Here is a 14,158-nt window from a genome sequence, read left to right as displayed (position 1 = left end):
GGTCACCCATGGGTAACTGAAACCACAGAGAGCAAAACTGTGGTTAAGGGATGACTACTGTAATAATTTACCATCAATTCTAAGACAAGTCAGGCGCAGTGGCTCATGCCTGTAACCCCAGCACTTTACGAAGCTGAGGCAGGAGAATCGCTTGAGCCCAAGAATTGAAGACCTTGTCTCTACTAAAAATAAAACCATTAGGCGGGTGTGGTGGCCCACACTAGTAGTTCCATCTACTCGGGAAGCTGAGGCAAGAGGATCCCTCGAGCCTAGGAGTTTGGTCCCAGTGAGCTATGATCACGCCACTGCGCTCTGGCCTGGGTGACAGAGCAAGACCCTGTTTCAAAAATCAATACAGAAATACTTTCTAAGACATATCCTTCAATTTCATAGAATTTAATTATCTACTCTGTAATATTTCTCTTGGTTGCATTACTAGCCGGCCTACCCTCCTCTCCCTTTGCATGTATTCTGGCTGAATACCGACATGCAAAGACCAGCACTTGGTCGAACTCACTCAGAGATTCTGAGAGCCCCTAGTGAGAACCAGTCAGTTTGATAAGCAAAGGCTTTGCTTGGTATCCTGGCTCCCTAGAAAAAGCTATAGTCTGGTTACCTTAGTGACAGGGTTGTACTGAAAAGAAACAGAGAACGGTCAGGCAGCTGCACAGCTAGCCTCCCGCACACAAACGTGCTTAGAACAGGAACCCCGTTGGGGATACAGCCCTGCTCTCCTGCTCTTTCTGCCGTCACCCCAAGAGCAGCAGTGGGCGGTGGTCGCTCCCCATCACTCCACTCCTCCGTGATCCCCGCATCCATGGTTGCTCTGTCTGCTTCGTGGCTTCTGCTGCCTCGTGGCTCCAGTCTCCCTGGGTGTCCTTCAGCCTCCACCCTGTTTCTGACTGCAGACTCTTGCATCTTATATTCAAACATCCTCTGGCTGAGCGAGCCAATCACCACACAGAATAGATGGCTCTTTTGAGCAGAGCTCTGAGTCGGCCACAGGCCAGCTTAGAAACTGGCTGCCCTAGGGTCAGGTGCCCCTCTCTGACCCAATCAGCTGTGGACCAGGATCTCAGAGTCACATTGCACAGAACATGACAATCTGTGCAGCAGGAAAACCCCAGAGGGACCCTTAGGGCACAAAAAGCTTTCTAAAATTTCCCCAGGAAAAAAAGCTGTATAACTAACCAGCAAGCACGGTGCTTGATCTCAGTACCACTGGAAATAAAACGATCAATACAGACACAGTGTGCTCATTTAGTGGCCTATCTGTATCTTACATCAGCTGGCCAGTTACTAATGAACTTCTGCATCTCAGCAAACACTAAGATAAAGCTACATTCCCAAATAAGGATTGGATATTTCATTTAAGACTTTATGTACTGCTGAGCTCAGTTCTCTGAGATAATCCATTCTTCCACCAGGGCATGAAGCTTCTTTTCAAAAGTGTCCTGTCTGAATATTTTTACTGTTTAATATATGGCATACTGAATGGCAAATTTTCTTGAGCTATAGACAGTTGGCTAATTTTATGCCTGCATTAATCTTAACATTTGTAATCCTCATGGAAATTAACAGCTAAAATTCCTTATACATCAATTAAAGATGGCTTTTTTTTTTTCTTGTAGTTTATCTGGGCACATCACTTTTTTTTTTTTTTAAATAGTCAATTCATTTTGTGAGTTCCCTGTTTGACCCTGACCCTGGTCGTGCTGACATCTGACTAACAATAGAGACTTTAAACCAAGCCCTGGCTCTGCACAGTGCACCAGGAGACTTTTGTACGAGACGCTGAAGGCAGACTGCTTTCTTCCTCCAGCCAAGAGCTGCCTCTAATGCTTTTCACTGGTTCGTCTCCAGCTGGCTGTTCTCTCTTCTCTTAACAACTCAAGTTCTTTTTTCTTCTGGGTTACCTCTTTAAGGTCAAGTAGTAAAGACGCTGCCCAACTTCAGAGGTGCTGGGATTGGAACCCTTTTAATTCAGGGAAGCATTTGATATTCCTTTCATGTTTGTGTTGTGTTTGGTTTGCTTTAATTTCAAATGATTTATGTAGCTAATCTTTCCTCCATCAAAATCAAAGGAAAGTTGGTCTTTGCTGGGAAATGAAAACTTGAACAAAAACCACATTAAAGAGCAAGTAACAAGAAAGGAACTACTGTTATGAAAGAATTCAGGGGAACGTAAATATCATAGGACAATTTGAAGACAAGTTGAAAGGAAACGTCATATTCAGTGTCATATCACATACTGTATGTCACGCTGAGGACAGAATCAAACACTAAATCCAGTCCCAGAAGAGACGGAGACCAGGCAAGGGAGGGGGGGAGACCGCAGGCAGAACACCCCTCCCTGTGGGTGAGTGCCGTCTGTCTCCGAGTGGCCCCGAGGCATGGCAAAGTGGAGTGTCTTGTCCAAGGCTATGTAGATTCCGAACTCAGGGGCTCTGTTTCCAAACTGAAGTCACTTCCTTGGTGAGATGCCATTTCTGGAATAAAACTGGCATATCCGTTTGCTTTTCTTTTCTCCTAATGATTTAAGGCACAAACCTCTCTTGCTAAAGTCTGGGAGTCTGAGCCAATTGTATATCTTGTCCTTGTGGTGAGTACCGTCCTCCTCCAAATTAGGCAAAGCAGCAAGATTGGCAATTAGTCATCAAATGTGCAAAAACCTTTTATAAAAAGATAGGGTTCTGGCTGGGTGCGGTGGCTCACGCCTGTAATGCCAACACTTTGGGAGGCCAAGCTGGGTGGATTGCTTGAGCCCAGGAGTTCAAGACCAGTCTGGGCAACACAGCGAAACCACGTTTCTACAAAATATTTTAAAATTAGCAGGGCATGGTGGTGTGTGCATGTAGTTTCAGCTAATGGGGGGCAGGTGCTGAGGCAGGAGAGTTGCTTGAGCCTGGGAGGTCGAGGCTGCAGTGAGACATGATTACACCACTGCACTCCAGCCTGGGTGACAGGGCAAGACCCTGCCTTAGAAAAAAAAAAAAAAGATAGGGTTCTGAAGGGATGTTGTTCCTCTTCTGAAACGTTTTATACATTCAGGCATGGTTACCCCACCTTGCCATTTTTCCAGGGACAGTTACCTACTTATCAATCCAGTGAGTATCAGGATCAGATGGACCAGTACAAGCGTCACACCATCGAAGAAGGCATGAAGAAGGTCAGAAACACCAACTTCTGAGACGGATATGACCATATTTGCAAAGAAATGGAAGTTCATGTTTAAGACTGTTTTAGCCTCTTTGAGTGCTGTAACAAAGTACCATAGACTGAGTAGCTTATAAACCACAGACATTTATTTCTCGCAGTTCTGGAGGCTAGAAGGCCAGGGTGCCAGCATGGTCGGTTCTGATGAGGGCCCTCTTCTGGGTTGCAGATGGCTGATTTCTCCTTGAATCCTCATATCGTGGAAAGCGGGTGAGTTAGCTCTCAGACCTCTACTGAGGGCACTAATCCCATTCATGAGGCTCCACCCTCATGACCTAATCACCTCCCAAAGGGCCACCTTCAAATACCATCACACTGAGTATTCGATTTCAACATACGAATTTGTGGGGGGCGGGCATTCAGTCCATAACAAAGACCAAAGAAATGGTATTTGTTTTTATGACCATTTGACTATACTCAGTGTTAAAGTGTAACTTAGCTCTATGTTACATCCACATATGAAGTCCACTGCCTTTTCAAAGAAAAACGTTCTCTCTTTCTTTTTCTCTTTCTTTCTTTCCTTTCCTTTTCTTTTTCTCTTTCTTTCTCTTCTTTCTTCTTTCTTTCCTCTCTTCTTTCTTTCTCTTCTTTCTCTTTCTTCTTTCTTTCCCCTCTTCTTTCCTTTTCCTCTCTTCTTTCTTTTCTCTTTCTTTCTCTCTCTCTCTCTCTTTCTTTCTTTCTTTCTTTCTTTCTTTTCTCTTCTCTCTCTCTCTCCTTCTTCCATACAGGGTCTTGCTCTGCCACCTAGGCTACAGTGCAGTGGCAAGATCGTAGCTCACTACAGCCTCAGCCTCCTGGGCTCCAGCGATCCTCCTCCTCCTGCCTCAGCCTCCCAAGTAGATAGGATTCTAGTTGTGCCACCACTCCTGCTGTATTAGTCTGTTTTCACACTGCCATAAAGAACTACCTGGCCAGGCGCGGTGGCTCCTGCCTGTAATCCCAGCACTTTGGGAGGCTGAGGCGGGCGGATCATGAGGTCAGGAGTTCAAGACCAACCTGGCCAATATGGTGAAACTCCATCTCTACTAAAAATACAAAGAAATTAGCTGGGCATGGTGGCACATGCCTGTGGTCCCAGCTACTCGGGAGGCTGAGGCAGAAGAATCGCTTGAACCTAGGAGGTGGAGGTTGCAGTGAGAGGAGATCGTGCCACTGCACTCCAGCCTGGGCAACAGAGTGAGACTCCATCTTAAAAAATAAATAAATAAATAAATAAAATGAAAAAAAAAAAAAAAAAGAACTACCTGAGACTGGGTAATTTATAAAGGAAAGAGATTTGATTGACTCACAGTTCTACAAGGGTGGGGAGGCCTCAGGAAACTTACAATCATGTTAGAAGGCTAAAGGGAAGTAAAGTACCTCTCACATGGTGGCAGAAGGGGTAGTGGGGGAAGTGCCAAATACCTTTAAACCATCAGATCTCATGAGAACTCACTCACTATCACAAGAACAGCATGTGGAAAACCGCTCCCATGATCCAGTCACCTCCCACCAGGTCCCCTCTTCAACACATGGGGATTACAATTCGAGATGAGATTTGTGTGGAGACACAGAGCCAAACCATATCACCTGGCTAATTGTTTGTGTTTATTGTAGAGATGGGGTCTCCCTATGTTGCCCAGGCTGGTGTCAAACAACTGGGTTCAAGTGACCTGCCCGCCTCAGCCTCCCAAATTGCCGGGATTGCAGGCACGAGCCACCACACCCAGCCACCAGTTGAATTTCTATATACTAACAACAAGCAATCAAATACTGAAAAAAAAGTAAATCCAGTTATAATAGCATCAACATATGAAATATCTAGGGATAAATCTGTCTATGCATATAAAAACCTATACAGTGAAAAGTACTAAACATTGCTGAGAGAAATTAAAGAAGAACTAAATAAATGGAGTGATATACTTCATTCATGGGTCAGAAGACTGAATAATGTTAAAATGTAAATCCTCCCAAAATTAATTTATAGATTCAAAATAATGCCAGTCAAAATCCCAGCAGGCTTTTTTTTTTTAATATAAAGTGACAGGCAGATTCCAAAATTCATATGAAAATGTAAAGGACCAGCCAGACATGGTGGCTCATGCCTGAAATCCCAGCACTTTGGGAGGCTGAGGCAGGTGGATCACCTGACATCAGGAGTTCGAGACCAGCCTGGCCAACATGGTGAAACCCTATCTCTACTAAAAATGCAAAAAACTAGCCGGACGTGGTGGTGGGAGCCTGTAATCTCAGCTACCCAGGAGGCTGAGGCAGGAGAATCACTTGAACCTGGGAGGCGGAGGTTGCGGTGAACTGAGATTGCACCACTGCACTCCAGCCTGGGCAACAGAGTGAGGCTCTGTCTCAAAAAAATAAAAAGAAAAAGAAAATGTAAAGGACCTAGATTAGCCAACCAAAACAACTTTGAAAAAGAAGAACAAGGTTGGAAGCATAAAATTTCAAGACTCATTTTTAAGAGACAGGTCTAGCTTCATCACCTCAGCAAGAGGTGCACAATCATGGCTCATGGCAACCTCAAACTCCTGGGCCCAAGTGACCCTCCTCCCTCCTGCCTCAGCCTCCAGAGTGGCTACGACTGCAGGTGCATGCCACCATACCCAGCTATTTTTTTTCTTTCTTTTTTTTTTTTTTTTTTTTTTTTATAGAAACAGGGTATCGCTATGTTGTGGTCTCAAACTTTTGGCCTCAAACTCTCCTCCTGCCTCAGCCTCCCAAAGTGCTAGGATTATATGTATGAGCCATCACACCTGGTGTGTGGTTTAGCTCTGTGTCCACACCCAAATCTCACCTTGATTTTTAATCCCCATAATCCTTATGTGTCAAGGGCAGGACTATGTGGAGGTAATTGAATCATGAGGGCAGTTTCCCCCATGCTCTCGTGATAATGAGGGAGTCTCATGAGATCTGATGGTTTTGTAAGTGTCTGGCATTTCCTCTGCTTGCACTCGTTCTCTCTCCTGCTGCCCTGTGAAGAGGTGCCTTCCACTATGATTGTTAAGTTTCTTGACGCTTCCCCAGCCATGGGGAACTGTGAGTCAATTAGACCTCTTTTCTTTTTAAATTACCTTGTCTCGGCTGGGCACAGTGGATCACGCCTGTAATCCCAGCACTTTTGGAGGCTGGGGCGGGTGGATCACTTGTGGTTGAAAGTTCAAGACCAGCCTGACCAACATAGATAAACCCTATCTCAGCAGCCAGGAGGAGGCTGTACTCTGCAAAGCCACAGGAGCAGAGCTGCCCAAGGCCGTGGGAGTCCATCTCTTGCATCAGCGTGACCTGGATGTGAGACATGGAGTCAAAGAAGATCACTTGAGAACTTTAAGGTTTAATAACTGCTCTCTTGTATTTTGGATTTGCATAGGGCCTGCAGCCCCTTTGTTTTAACCAATTTCTCCCATTTGGAATGGGCGTATTTAACCAATGCCTGTAACCCTATCATATCTAGGAAGTAACTAACTTGATTTTGATTTTACAGGCTCCTAGGCGGAAGGGACTTGCCTTGTCTCAGATGACACTTTGGACTTGGACTTTTGGGTTAATACTGGAATGGTTAAGTTTGTGGGGGACAGTTGGAAGGGTATGATTGTGTTTTGAAATGTGAGGACATGAAATTTGGGAGGGGCCAGAGTCTGAATGATAAGGTTCCCCACCCAAATCTCACCTTGAATTGTAATGCCCATAATCCCCCATGTGTCAAGGGTGGGACCAGGTGGAGGTAACTGAACCATGGGGGCAGTTTCCTCTATGCTATTCTCATGATAATGAGTGAGTCTCATGAGATCTGATGATTTTACTAATATAAGGGTCTGGCATTTCCCCTGCTTGCACTCATTCTCTCTTCTGCCACCCTGTGAAGAGATGCCTTCTGCCATGATTGTGAGTTTCCTGAGGCCTCCCTAGCCATGCAGAACTGAGAGTCAACTAAACTTCTTTTCTTTATAAATTACCCAGTCTCGGGTATTTCTTCATAGCAGCATGAGAATGGACTAATACACCTGGTCTAATTTCAAGATTTATTATAAAACTACAGTAATCAAGACAGTGTAGTGTTGATATAAAGACAGACAAATACATCAATGAGACACAAGAGAGCCCAGAAACAGACCCACACATACATGGGCAACTGAATTTTGACAAAGGTGCTAAGGCAATTCAGTGGAGAAATCAGAGTCTTTTCAACAAATGGTGCTGGAACAATTAGATACTCATATACAAAAAAAAAAGAACTTTGATCCATACTTTCACCACATACAAATATTAACTCAGAAGAAATCTCAACAATTGTCAGAAAATACAGAATTCAGAATTTCCACAACATATCATTCATAATGTCCATTATGCAATAAAAATTACTAGATATGTATAGTCAAGGGAAAAGCCATTCAATAAAAGCAGACCTATGATGATTCAGACATTACAATGAGCAGATAAGGGCTTTAACTATGTTATAAAATCTATAGAAAATATGGGTATATTGGGTGTAGATGGGAGAATTTCAGGAGAGATATGAAAACTATTAATATAAAAGAAAACCAAATGGAAATCCCAGAATTGAATCCTAATTTTGTTAAACGTTACTGAACTTTTAAACATTGAGAAAAAGTATTGAGGAAATAAATGAACAGAGCCTCAATGGCTGGTGGAATGCTATCAAACTGTGTAACATACATGATATTGGAGCCCCCAGATGAGAAGAGAGAGAATATAAGCAGAAAAAAACACTTGAAATACTGACTGGAAAGTTTTCTAAATTGTATTAAAAACCCCAGCAACTTACAAACTTAGAAGGCCGGGAAACCTCAAACAGCATAAAAGCAAAGAAAACTACACACAGTCACATTATGGTCAGACTGCTGAACACTGAAGATAAGGAGAAAATCTTAAAAGCAGTCAGAGTGGGGAGAAACACATTAAGGGAACAACAATAAGATGATAGCTGATTTCTCACTAGGAAAAACGGAGGCCAGAAGAAAATGGAACATCTTTAAAGCAAAAATTAGCCAGGCATGGTGGCATGCACCTGTAGTCCCAGCTATTCTGGAAGCTGAGGTGGGAGGGTTGCTTGAGCCAGAGAGGCCAAGGCTGCAGTCAGCCATGATTGCACCACTGCACTTCAGCCTGGGCAACACAGCAAGACCCCATATAAAAAAAAAGTAAACACACACAGACACACACAAATACAGTCTACCTATAATTCTATATCCAGCAAAAACCCTAACATAAAGAAATGATAAATGCATAAGGTTATGGATACCCCAACTGCCCTGATTTGATCATTATACATTGTATGCCTGCACCAAAACATCACATATACCCCATAAATATATACAACTATTATATATTCATAATAATTAAAATTTAAAAAATTCTAAAAAGTTTAAAAGTGAAGAGGAATAAAAGGGTAGCATGAGGAAGATTTTGTGGTGATGGAGCAGTTCTGTGTCTTTTCTTTTCTTTTTTTTTTTGAGACAGGCTCTGCAACCTCTGCCTCTCAGGCTCAAGCAATCCTCCCACCTCAGCCTCCACAGTAGCTGGGACTACAGGCATGCACCACTATCTCCAGCAAAATTTTCATATCTTTTGTAAAGTGGAGTTTCACCACGTTGCCCAAGCTGGTCTCGAACTTCTGGACTCAAGCAATCTGCCTGCCTCGGCCTCCCAAAGTGCTGGGTTTACAGGCATGAGCCACTGTTCTCAGCTAGAACAGCTCTGTATCTTGGTTGTGGTTTTGGTTACACAAATCTACACATGTAATAAAATTGAACAGAACTACATATACATAGGCACACAAATAAGTATGTGTAAAACTGGTGAAGTCTGAATAAGATCAATTTCAATCTCAGTTTTGAAATTGTACTATATGTATGTAAGATGTTACCATTGGGAGTGGTTCATAGGAACTTTCTGTAATATTTTTGAAACTACCTATTAATCTATAATCTTTAAAACAAAAAGTTAAAGAAATGAAATAAAGACACTTGCAGATAAATAAATGCTGAACTTGTTTCCAGGAGACTACAAGACTAAGGGAAACTTCAAGTAGAAGGTAAAAGGGGTAAATAAGGCATAATTCCCTTTTCTTTATGTAAGGGCTGTGTAAGACTTCCGGCCCAAGAGGACAGTATGGAAAAAGAGAAGAAAAGAGTATGTTTACAGTGGAGAAATCTGACAAACACTACCTCAGCCAGATGATCAAGGTTACTATCAACAGTAATACGGTGTGTTGACAGTGTACCCTTGAGACGGTGTGATGAAAATGGAACTTCACCTCTGTGATCTTCCCCCTCCCAAAAAATATTCCCACCCTGGTCTAGACCTAAAAAAAAACATCAAACAAATCTCACTTGAGGAACATTCTACAAAACACCTGACGAGTACTCCTCAAAACTGCCAAGGTCGTCACAAACAAGAAAAGTCTGAGAAATTGGCTGAGCACGGTGGCTCACATCTGTAATCCCAGCACTTTGGGGAGGCCGAGGCGGGCAGATCACGAGGTAAGGAGATCGAGACCATCCTGGCTAACATGGTGAGACCCTGTCTGTACTAACAATACAAAAAAATTAGCCAGGCGTGGTGGTGGGCGCCTGTACCAGCTACTTGGGAGGCTGAGGCAGGAGAATGGTGTGAACTCGGGAGGCAGAGCTTGCAGTGAGCCGAGATCGCACCACTGCACTCCAGCCTGGGCGACAGAGCGAGACTCCATCTCAAAAAATAAATAATAAATAAAATGATAATATTTAAAAAAAAAAGTTAGGAGAAATGTGAATAGTTTGGATATTTGATGGTATTTAAGGATTCCTTAGCTGGTCTTGGTGGCCCATGCCCGTAATCCCCGAACTTTCAGCGGCTGAGCAGGGAGGATTGCTTGAGGTCAGGAATTTGAGACCAGCCTGGGCAACATAGTGAGACCTTGTCTCTACTAAAAATAAAATAAATTTTTCTAAAACAAGAAAAAAAAAGTCCAGTGTGCCATCCATGGTGAAAAAGAAAAAAAAAAGCATTCCTTACCTGGTTTTGTTTTCCATGTAAACATGGATATTATAGTTTTAAAGTCATCTTTAAGAAAATACTGAAATATTTATGAATGAAATGTATAATATTTAGGATTTGCTTCAAAACAATCTATGGCATAGGTATGGTGGCTCACACCTGTAATCCCAGCACTTTGGGAGGCCGAGGTGGGTGGATCACTTGAGGCCAGGAGTTCGAGACCAGCCTGGCCAACATGGTGAAACCCCATCTCTACTAAAAATACAAAAATTAGCTAGGCATGGTGGCATGCGCCTGTAATCCCAGCTACTTGGGAGGCTGAGGCACGAGAATCACTTGAACTTGAAAAGCAGAGGTTGCAGTGAGCCAAGATCATACCGCTGCCCTCCAGCCTAGGCAACAGAGTAAGACTCTATCTCCAAAATAAATAAAAAAACAATCTATGTGTGGATGCGGGAAGTGGGTAGGGTACAGATGAAGAAGAAACAGGATTGTCGGCCAGGTGCAGTGCCTCATGCCTGTAATCCCAGCACTTTGGGAGGCCAAGGCGGGCGGATCACTTAAGGTCAGGAGTTCAAGACCAGCCTGGCTAATATAGTGAAACCCCATCTCTACTAAAAACAAAAAATTAGCTAGGTGTAGTGGCACATGCCTGTAACTCCAGCTACCTGAGAGGCTGAGGCAGGAGAACCGCTTGAAACTGGGAGACGGAGGTTGCAGTGAGCCAAGATCGCACCACTGTACTCCAGCCTGGGTGACAGAGCGAGACTCCATCTCAAAAAAAAAAAAAAACCAACCAACCAACCAAACAAACAAACAGGGTTGTCTGTGATTCAGTAAATATTGAAGCAGATGATGGGTGCAGCAGCTTATTGCACTGATATAGTTTTGATATAGTTTTGATATGCATTTTTTTTTTTTTTTGAGATGGAGCCTCACTCCGTTGCCCAGGCTGGAGTGCAGTGGCGCGATCTCGGCTCACTGCAAGCTCTGCCTCCCAGGTTCACTCCATTCTCCTGCCTCAGCCTCCCGAGTAGCTGGGACTACAGGTGCCCGCCACCACACCCGGGTAATTTTTTATATTTTTAGTAGAGATAGGGTTTCACCGTGTTAGCCAGGATGGTCTTGATCTCCTTACCTCATGATCTGCCTGCCTCGGCCTCCCAAAGTGCTGGGATTACAGATGTGAGCCACCACGCCCAGCCTGATATGCACTTTTTTTTTTAAAAGGTGGTGGTAAAATGTGTATATCATGTCTCTCTTCATGTTTTGGAGGCTTAGTTTGTAAACATCTTGCTATTTGTAAGGGACACTATATCATTAGCAAGTATCTCAAAGTGTAGTTACACTTAGTCATCAGAAATAGTAGATGTGAATTCATATTTTAAGTGCTCTTGTCATATTTCACTTTTTTGGTGATTTTCTTGTCAGATATGATTAGATCATCATGTTTACCTTTAATGTAGCTGCAAAGAGCTCATACAGGAAGAGGTGGCAGTTCTGCCATTTTTCTTAGTATATGCTTATATTGCATACTTATTCTCATCATTAATTCATGGTTTCTTTGAAGGTAATATTTTAGGCCAATGGCTGTTTTGTGAGGTTTGGTTTAATTTAGCAGAAATTAAGTAATGTATTCTGTAGTTCCTTATAACCAAGCATGTGACAAGCAATATATTATAAAATTCTCAACACTAAACACTCAAGGCAATGGTGCTAATGCCTCTCTGTTGTGATATATGTATCGGTCATCACATGCCACCATCCACCATACAGACTGAGTGAGAGTGCTGTGGTCAGTCCATATATTACATATTAGCAAAGCTCAATTTTTTTTTATTTTTAAAGAAAAATGTTTAAGATAGAAGTTCTACTTTTTTTCCCCTGCAGCACAACAGAAGAAGCTCTCTGGCGCCCAATATGCTGAATAAGACAACTCTTCACATAGGAGGATGAACCAATAGTGAATACGCCCCTCAAATGTTAATTATTAACATATCTCAGTGGCTTACCAACCCTGTGACTAAATCCACATCTAAGACGCATCTGAGGATCACATGTAATCCAAGCTGTGCAGGCACGAGCCATCACCTGTTTTATTGCAAGGAAGGGGCCTCCTGGCTCTTCCTGCATGTCTCCCAGGTGCCTTTGCACAGGTTCTTAGGAACAGGTCCTACGTGTGTGTTCTGCTCCAACCACATTGCCTGGCCACTGCTACCAGCAACCTCAGGAGACTGCTGCGCTTGGCAGCCCGCTGCTGGTGAAGGCTCCTACTAGGAACATCCTGGTCTTGGGGATGGGAGAAGCTGACTTCATTCACAGCCCAGCAGAAACCAGATTTGAACTTTTAATGAAACTTTCTTGAAAATTTGAGGACAGTTAATGTGTTAGTTTCCTATAGCTGCCATAACAGAGTGCTGCAAACTGGGTGGCTTAAAACAAGATAAATTTGTTCACAGTTCTGGAAACCAGAAGCCTGAAATCAGTGTCAGAAGGGCGCTGCTCCCTCTGAAGGCACTAGGAAAGGACATTTCCTTGTCTCTTCCAGGTTTAGGTAACCCCAGGAGTTCCTTAGCTTAAGACATCACTCCAGTCTCCGCCTTGGTCTTCATGTTGACCATCTCTTGCATGTCTGTGTCTCTTCTTATGAAGATACTAGTCATGCTGGATTGGCCACATCTCCAATATGATCTCATCTCAACTAATTACATCTGCAATGGCCTATTTCCAAATAAGGTCACATTCTGAAAGGGTAGGACTTCAACGTATCTTTTGGCGGGGGACAAATTCAACCTGTAACAATTGAGAACAGTTGAGAACAATTTACAACTACTGTATAACCCCAGACCTGTCCTCAGAGTTCTTTGCTGAGCCGACCCTCTCTCAAACATGGCCTACCTCCATGGACTTAGGGCTGGCTTACTCCACATTCCCTCTTCTGGGAGCACTCCCTGCAACTCCATACCTCAGAGTTCAGACCAAACTGATCCCGTATGTCAGAGAGGGCAGGATTTTCCTTCCTCCCAGTGAAATTCAGGGGATTCACCTTTCCCAGGATGGCTTTCATCCTACAATGCTGCAGACAGGACAGTCAACTCCCCACCGAGGAAACCCCTCTTCCATCCACAAAGGACCTGCCCCTTTGACTGCAATAAGATGACCACATAATCGAATAACCTTTGCATGCAGTGTTTGATTTTGAATGATACCAATGTGAGCCATAACAGTTCAGTCTGATTTGGCTTATGCCAGGATCAAGAGGACTCTGGTTCTTCTCCATTCTTCCCTCATCAAATATTTTTAAAAACCAAACCACAAACTCCTTAATGTCTACTTTCATTGGGGTCACCCTTTTCCACATAAAAGAATGTCCTTTTGGTAAAAACAATCACAGCAGTGGTTTTTTACTCTGATCTTGGTGTAACCCAATGGTAGGGGGAGAAAAGTTTTGTACATTAACTCTGGTACTTAAAACAAATATGTTGGAACTAGAAATCAGATACTGGGCTTGGAAATGCTCATAGAAAGTTAATACAAACCCCATAATATCAGATGTCCAAATTTCAGAGAACTTCCATAACCACCAGCCATCAGAGGTGTAGGTCGGCAGAGACCCCTCTGGACAATCTACACGCTTAGCGTGAGCTCCTCACTCAAGGGACGACGGGAATTACCAGAACCGATGATGTTCTCTCTCTGGGAACTTAACAGAAGACACATACTTCTTAGTTCGCAGGGAAAGGGAACAGAAGTGGAAGTACACACAGAGAGAAGGCAGCGGGCTGAGGCCTCGAGGAGCAGTCCCGAACAAGCAGGACCTGCTGCCGAGAAGCTGACTGGTGGCAGCAGACCTTCCAGCTGCTGCAAAGTCAAAGGTGACTGAGTTAGCCACCAATAAGGGAGCTACTTTGAATACAAAAGCAAGTCCATTTCTTCCAACACTGTTCCTGTC

Source organism: Nomascus leucogenys, chromosome 13, assembly GCF_006542625.1.
Source record: "Nomascus leucogenys isolate Asia chromosome 13, Asia_NLE_v1, whole genome shotgun sequence".
Taxonomy (NCBI): Eukaryota; Metazoa; Chordata; class Mammalia; order Primates; family Hylobatidae; genus Nomascus; species Nomascus leucogenys.
The sequence above is the reverse complement of the archived record's forward strand: the minus strand, read 5'-3'. Positions refer to the sequence as shown.